This window comes from Pipra filicauda, unplaced genomic scaffold, assembly GCF_003945595.2.
Source record: "Pipra filicauda isolate LSUMZ 115617 unplaced genomic scaffold, ASM394559v2 scaffold369_size710782_pilon, whole genome shotgun sequence".
Taxonomy (NCBI): domain Eukaryota; kingdom Metazoa; phylum Chordata; class Aves; order Passeriformes; family Pipridae; genus Pipra; species Pipra filicauda.
In genome coordinates, this window is record NW_024104497.1 from 530,041 (window position 1) to 538,917 (window position 8,877).

The window sequence follows — 8,877 nt, forward strand, 5'->3', positions numbered from 1 at the left end:
TGGAAAGGAAGAGGCCCCTCATGAACTTGAGAGGCTTTCTGACCATTGACACTTTCAACGACATCAGGAAATTGTACTTTATTGGAATAAAGGAATTAAGAGTATTGCCTCGAGACAGTGTGATGATTCCAGCTTAACTTCTCCCAAAGTTTGTGAGTATTTAGAGATAAATTCTGCACTCACCATGTATACTGAGAGGTACCTCAGGCTGTGACTAACTAATTAATTGATTTTTCCAAGAATATTCATGGAATAACCTATTATGTAAGCTGAGGTTTTTCAGCAGAACTTGATGGAAAAACAGCATTCATTTGAAAATAAATAGTGATGTGCCTTTCAAGTTTTGCTGTGTTCTACCCTAGTGATCCCCAGCCCATGTTTACTCATTGACAACAACAGTGAATAAGGTGTGTATAGAGAGTGAAATGTGTTCCCTGTGAGCCTCAGTTTAGTGTGTGATTTTCTGTAACCAAAAGTAAGCCTAAATATTCTAGTATACAAGATTTGCATTATTTGTTCATTAAAAGTTAGACTATATGCTTAAATATCATGGGGTTTTGTTTGGTTGGTTGGTTGGTTTTGTGTTTGTTTGGTTTTGTATTTGTTTTTAATTTTTGTTGTCGTTGTTTAGAATCTAGGTGAATTGTTGCCTCTGTGGTATTCTGTGACATTACCACAACCAATAACGTTGTGTCTTGTAGGGTTCCCATTTCAACCTTCCTATGAAATATTTTAAAGCAGCCTAACTTCCTTTGCTTCATGTTAGCTTTTTTACTATTTCACAATCTTAAAGAGTAGAAATTAAAAACAATAGTAATTCTTCATGAACTGAGATGTTATAAACAACAGTTTTGGAGAAGAGCTACTGATAAAGCTGGAAAATCTTCTAAGCCCTTGCTTACACAAATAAAGATACTCATTGATTCAGAACTCTGCCCGAACACTGACCAGGCAAAAGATGAATACATGAAACACTATATAGGAAATAAGGGCATGAGCTCCGAATGTAATTATGTGTTTTAAGCAGCAATGAGGAACCTCAAAAGAGTACTCTTATTTCTTCCTATGATAAAAATTTTGTTGTAAAAGTCACTTTAAATCTTATGAATGCTATACAACAGCAAAATAATGCTATGTCTGTGAAGTACAGTCTCTAAAAAAAAAATTATATTCAGATCACAAAGTATTATGTATTGGTTTGTGTGACAGTACATCTTCTTTAAGAAACATTTGGATCAATCTTAGTTTCTGCTTTGTGCATCAGGACCCGAGATATCATTTTGTACAAGTAGAGATGTCTGATAGATTGCTTACAAGTGTATTTTATATAGACTACACAACCAAAATATAGATGGCTAACTGGTACAAGATCTAATTAAATCTGACAAGGGTAGTGTTAGAAATGTGAACTCCCCCAGGAACTTTGTCAGTTTTGAGCACTGGGACAGTCTGATTTCAGGAAGACTGCTGTTTGTAAGTATACTGAGAATAAAAATCAGCTTTTACAGAGAGCCTTCTGCTCACGAGAGTTGTGGGACTGCTGTTGGCATTTCTCTTGCTGGTCTTTGTTCCTAGTACCATTCTAAGACTTTGGGCAGCCTCACGATAGGGCTGACTAAGCACACATATATATAGTGCAGTAACAGTGACCAGATAGGAGGGAACAATATCCTGCATAAGGTATCTTTGCCAATGAATATCAGTGGTAGCATCAGTGATTAAATGTTCTTCATTACATGCAGTAGAAATCATATAACAAGTAGGTTGCTGAAAATAAGATATTTCATAGAAACAGTCTTAAAATAGAGATTTTTTTTTTTATAGATAAAAAAAATCTTTTTCTCTTTGTTTCAGCACTACCAAAATGAAACAATTCTGACTGGGGAATTATTTTTCAGTAAGGTTCAAATATTTCTTTCCAAAAAAGCTATTATCATTCTGTTTATACAGCCAAATATTGCTCATAAAGCATTCATTTAAATACACATCACACTATTGAGTTTTATTACATTAGTATTGACTCATAGCTGTTCTGTTTTTTGAGAAGTTGTTTTGTACATGCATTCGCACTGACACCTACACCCACCATTTTTTTGTCCGGGGAACTTAAATTTTACTTTTTTTTTGCCTTTTTCTTTTTAAATCTGATCCAGAATGAACACAAATTATCAATCTGAGCTTCCTGTAAAATAGACATTATATTTTCCAGTTATTTCACTCTATGTACATTTTTTAAAATTCCTTGTGTTATAAGACTGTACCAGGAAATGAGAGTGTCTGTTTCATATTATAGAAATTTATGCCTGAAATTTACGGTAATTTGGGAACTAATATGTCTGTTTTGTGGTTATTTCAACCTCTGATTTTGTTTCTATTTTATTATAATGAATACTTTCTGTCTCTTCATGGATGGAATATCATAAGATAAATATTTTACTAAATATCCAGATCTTAATGCCACCAGACGCAAACTACTGTATTAAGAGACAAAAGCTACTAGTGTTTCCTAAATTTAATAGATAATCTTGTTTCTTTCCCTATTTTACCCAGTTATGAATAATTTTATTTGAAAGACACACACACACTATTTTATTTGAAGATAGAGGAAAGGTAAACCAAGGCTGAAATTTATTTGCCAGCTTCAATTTATTTGCTATGTAACAAGATTTCTTTTAACCAGATACAAATGAGTGGAATGATAAGCTGCTCTGTTCACATCTATATTGGAAAAGATTAACAGAAAGATGCAAATATGCAGGCTCCTAATACAAATATGTCTCTGATTATGAAGACATTACTGCAGAGGACATGGTATCAGTGTCTCATTGTCACTTCGGTAATCTTTAGGAGAAATTATATACAGATATAGGAGAAATCTATAATGTTTCTCTCTGCCAAAATAAACCAAGCTTCTGCAAGGGAAAGATATGCAAAAACCTGATCCACCAGTCCTGTCTTTCTGGTGATTAGCCATCCAATCAACTGGGGTGTCCTAGTTAGGACAACTGAGACCAGTTCATCAGGGTATGGGTGTAACCCAAAACTGTGTATTCTATAGCCTTCCATGCCATTTCCCAGAAACTGTTATCAATGAACCATTTACACCATCTGCCCATAGAGCCTGACTCCTCAGGCTATAAACTGGGTGTTAAGAGGCCTGTGAGATAGGAGGATGCTCCTGTCCTCACACCCTTTGTGGAACTCCCCGCCCTGAGGGAAGTGCTGAGCATTCCTGCCTGAACTGCAGGATATATAATCTTGGAGTCTTGGAACATTTTTACCCACTCTGTGGGATCCAGAGAAGGACTGCGGCTCATCGCTCTCAAACAGACTTGGCTCACCACCCTATACTGGACTCCAATCACCACTTTGACCAGACTGCAACAGCTCTCCCACCAGCATCTCACTGCAATCACCACTTTTGACTAGACTGCAACAGCTCTCCCACCAGCAGGTTCTTCCCCTCTCCCTTTACTTTGGACTCAAGCGGGGCCCAAGGAACACCACGTTGTTCATGCCCCAGGGTACTGGGTTATACATTTGGGTTTTGTGGGTTAAGACCAATTGTTTGTTTGTATGATTGTACTTACTGTATTATTTTAGTAAATTGTTATTCTGACTTATAATCTCTCCTTTGAGTTGAGTTCATTTCCCCTGCTGGTTAACTCTTAAACCAGCACATTTTTGGCGCCCAACGTGGGGCAGAGAGAGAGAAGTCAGAATCACAATTTCACTTTAAGCATTTGTCTATTTGGATATAGAAACTCCCTGATCACCATGTTGTTTGATGCATTCACATGGATGTTGTATTTGAGCCTGTTCATATTTCCACAGATGGGGTATTATTTGCCTGTTTTGATGCTCTCTTTAAGACCAGGGAGAGGGATCCAAATTGCTTTATTAGTATATTATGTTTATGTCATTCTAACATCAGAAGCAATGAGTCATTGTAAATGTGTATTCAGTCCTGTTTGCCTGTCCTGGTTTGGGTTGCTACCTCTGGGGCCTCATTAAAAATCGTACCCAGCCCTTTGGGGGAACGGGGGGGATGGTTGTTTCCAGCCTCTCACCTCCTTCTTCCCCTTCAGACCTGCTACAACAGTTTTTGAAAATATTGAGTTCCCTTTTGATGTTAAGGACAGTATAATGTTATTGTTAGTGTTGCTCTGTCTGCTCTGTACTGTGTACACCATGTTTAGGGTCAGAACAGGGCCTTCTAGGGAGGTTGTCTGGACACCTGCCCTGGGAGCAGATAATGCTGAGTGGCACGGGAAGTGGGAGGACATCAGCCAGTATTTGGAGAAGTTTTCTCCTCCAATGATCTGGAAATTCACCCCTGAACAACTGCAGGATCCTGTTAGCATGATAAGACTGGTGAAGGAAAAATGCTCTGGCAGCTCCAGAGATGGCCAGCTCACAGCAACCTGCTGGGCCCTGGCCACTGCCTACCGGACACTACTTGACATGGTACAGCACTGTCAGGGGGAGGAGAGAAGGACCAAATCCGCAGGCACCACGTCCACCCAAACCACAGCTGAGTCAGAGGGAGAAAGAAATAAACCAACCGGCACCGTGTCCACACAAACCATCGAGGAGCCAGAAGAACAACCAAAACCAATAGCAGTCGCCCCTGTCCAGAAAAGGAAATCAAAGACTAAATCAGTCCGTATAGCAAATGATGACGAAGAGGCAGGACCTTCACATCCACTGGAGGAGACAGAGCCAGAAATAATCACTCGGTCCCTATCCCTGGGTGAGCTACGCGAGCTCCGGAGAGAGTTCACACGACAGGCGAACGAGTCCATTCTGACCTGGCTGCTCCGAATCTGGGATGCTGCAGCTAACGATACAATCCTAGATGGGAGTGAAGCCAGACAGCTGGGGTCCCTGTCTCGAGATGTAGTCATTGATCAGGGGATTGGAAGGAGGCAGGAAACTCTCAGCCTCTGGCGGCGACTGTTGTGCAGTGTGAGGGAGAGATACCTTTGCAAGGAGGACCTCCACGTACAGCAAGGACAGTGGAACACGATGGAACAAGGTATCCGGTGCTTAAGGGAGTTAGCTGTACTGGAGATAATCTTTTCAGACGATGAAAGATTCCCTAAAAGTCCAGATGGCGTACAGTGCACCTCCCAGATGTGGTTAAAGTTTGCACGACTCGGGCCAGAAATGTATTCCCGCTACTTAGCAACGCTGCAATGGAGGGAGGGAGAGGACAAGGTGGGAGCATTGGTTAGTAAACTCAGGATGTATGAAGACACTGTCACCGCCCCATTACGAGCCCACGTCTCATCTGTGGAAACCAAACTGGCTGAACACGTCAGAAGCCTGGAAGAGAAAATTGAAGAGGGACACCAGAAGCTAAGAGAGGAAATTAAGGAAGGGATCTTCCATATCTCACCAGGACAAACAAGAGTCTCTGCTATTAGGAGCCAGCGTCCCCCAGCTAAGGAGAGAAGGTACACTCCACGTGGCGATCTATGGTTTTACCTCCGTGAGCACGGAGAAGATATGAGGAAGTGGGATGGGAAACCCACCCCTTCCTTAGCAGCCCGGGTACGTGAACTGAAAAGAGGAACAAGTACCACAAGGAACTCTTCAAGGGTAAACGCTGCTCCAGTCTCTCGTGGGCAAGACTCCAGACGGTACAGGAATGATGATACGTCTGATCCTCTTGAAGGGACCTCCAGGTCATACCCACAAGAAGAGCACAATGAGTACCATGACCAGGACTAGGGGTGCCCTGCCTCTAGCCAGGTAGAGGAGAGGGACAATCGAGTCTATTGGACAGTGTGGATTCGGTGGCCTGGCACATCAGAGCCACAAAGGTATAAGGCCTTAGTGGACACCGGCGCACAATGTACTTTAATGCCATCAAGATACGTAGGGGCAGAATCCATCTCCATTTCTGGGGTGACAGGGGGATCCCAACAGCTGACTGTACTGGAAGCTGAAGTGAGCCTGACTGGGAAGGAATGGCACAGACACCCCATCGTGACTGGCCCAGAGGCCCCGTGCATCCTTGGCATAGATTACCTGAGGAGTGGGTATTTCAAAGACCCAAAAGGACTTCGTTGGGCTTTTGGCATAGCTGCTGTGGAGACGGAGGAAATTAGACAGTTGAACACCTTGCCTGGTCTCTCAGAGGACCCCTCTGCTGTGGGACTGCTGAAGGTTGAAGAACAATTGGTACCGATAGCCACAGCAACAGTGCACCGTCGGCAATACCGCACCGACCGAGACTCTGTGACCCCTATACATAAGATGATCCGTGAACTGGAGACCCAGGGGGTGGTCAGCAAGACTCGCTCACCCTTTAATAGCCCTATATGGCCAGTGCGTAAGTCCAGCGGGGAGTGGAGGCTGACGGTGGATTACCGTGGACTCAATGAAGTCACACCACCCCTGAGTGCTGCTGTGCCGGACATGCTGGAGCTCCAGTACGAGCTGGAGTCCAAGGAAGCCAAGTGGTATGCCACCATTGACATTGCCAATGCCTTTTTCTCCATTCCTTTGGCAGCTGAGTGCAGGCCACAATTTGCTTTCACTTGGAGAGGTGTGCAGTACACCTGGAATCGACTGCCTCAGGGGTGGAAACACAGTCCCAGCATTTGCCATGGACTGATCCAGACTGCACTGGAAAAGGGTGAGGCTCCAGAGCACCTACAGTACATTGACGACATCATTGTATGGGGGAACACGGCGGGCGAAGTCTTCGAGAAAGGAGAGAAGATAATCCAGATTCTCCTAAGAGCCGGTTTTGCCATTAAACGGAGTAAGGTCAAGGGACCTGCTCAGGAAATTCAGTTCCTAGGAGTGAAGTGGCAAGATGGACGCCGCCTAATTCCCATGGAGGTGATTAACAAAATAGCAGCCATGTCCCCACCAACCAGCAAGAAGGAAACACAGGCTTTCCTAGGCGCTGTGGGCTTTTGGAGGATGCATATCCCCGAGTATAGTCAGATTGTAAGCCCTCTCTACCTTGTGACACGGAAGAAAAATGATTTCCAGTGGGGCCCCGAACAACAACAAGCCTTTGAACAAATTAAACAGGAGATTGCCCATGCGGTAGCCCTTGGGCCAGTAAGGACAGGACAGGACGTGAAGAACGTGCTCTACACCGCAGCCGGGGAGAATGGCCCTTCTTGGAGCCTCTGGCAGAAAGTGCCTGGGGAGACCCGAGGACGACCGCTGGGATTCTGGAGTCGGGGATACAAAGGATCTGAAGCCAGCTATACACCAACTGAGAAAGAGATCCTGGCTGCCTATGAAGGAGTTCGAGCTGCCTCAGAAGTAATCGGCACCGAAGCGCAGCTCCTCCTGGCACCCCGACTACCAGTGCTGGGCTGGATGTTCAAGGGAAGAGTTCCTTCCACACATCACGCCACCGATGCCACGTGGAGTAAGTGGATCGCTCTGATCACGCAGCGAACCCGGATAGGGAACCCTAATCGCCCTGGGATTCTGGAAATTATCACCAATTGGCCCGAAGGTGAGAGTTTCGGACTATCCTCTGAAGAAGAGGAGGAGAAGGTGACACGGGCTGAGGAGGCCCCACCATATGACAAGCTACCAGCAGATGAAAGGCGATATGTGCTCTTCACGGATGGCTCCTGCCGCATTGTAGGGACAAACCGAAAATGGAAGGCAGCTGTATGGAGTCCCACACGGCGAGTTGCAGAAGCGACCGAAGGACAAGGTGGGTCAAGTCAGTTTGCAGAGCTTAAAGCCGTTCAGTTGGCTTTGGATATAGCTGAACGAGAGAAGTGGCCAAGACTCTATCTCTACACCGACTCATGGATGGTGGCCAATGCTCTGTGGGGATGGCTGGAGCGATGGAAAAAGGCCAACTGGCAGCGCCAAGGGAAACCCATCTGGGCGGCGGAGATGTGGCAGGACATCGCTGGCCGGGTAGAGAAGCTGAGTGTGAAGGTCCGTCACGTAGACGCTCATGTAGGCAAGAAACGGGCTAATGAGGAGCATCGTAACAACGAGCAGGCGGACCGAGCTGCCAGGATTAAAGTCTCTCAGGTAGATCTGGATTGGCAGCACAAAGGAGAATTATTTCTGGCTCGATGGGCCCATGACGCCTCTGGTCACCAGGGGAGAGATGCAACATACAGATGGGCTCGTGACCGAGGGGTGGACTTAACCAAGGACATTGTCTCACAGGTCATCCATGACTGCGAGACGTGTGCTGCCATCAAGCAGGCCAAGCGGGTGAAGCCTCTATGGTATGGTGGACGGTGGTCAAAGTACAGGTATGGGGAAGCCTGGCAAGTTGACTACATCACGCTCCCCAAAACCCGCCAAGGCAAGCACTACGTACTGACCATGGTAGAAGGAAGTACTGGATGGTTGGAGACATACCCCGTGCCTCATGCCACTGCCCGGAATACCATCCTGGGCCTTGAAAAACAAGTCCTGTGGCGACACGGCACCCCGGAGAGAATTGAGTCTGATAATGGGACCCATTTCAAGAATGGCCTCGTAGACACCTGGGCCAAAGAGCACGGCATTGAGTGGGTGTATCATATCCCCTACCATGCACCAGCTGCTGGAAAAGTTGAGCGGTGCAACGGACTGCTGAAAACCACCCTGAAGGCACTGTGTGGGGAGACTCTCAAACACTGGGAGCTGCATTTAGCAAAGGCCACCTGGTTGGTCAACACCCGAGGCTCCATCAATCGAGCTGGCCCTGCCCAATCAGAACTTTTGCATACTGTAGATGGAGATAAAGTCCCCGTGGTACATATGAGAGGAATGTTAGGGAAGACTGTTTGGATTAGTCCCACCTCAAGCAAAGGCAAACCCATCCGAGGGATTGTTTTTGCTCAAGGACCTGGTTCCACCTGGTGGGTAATGCAAAAAGATGGG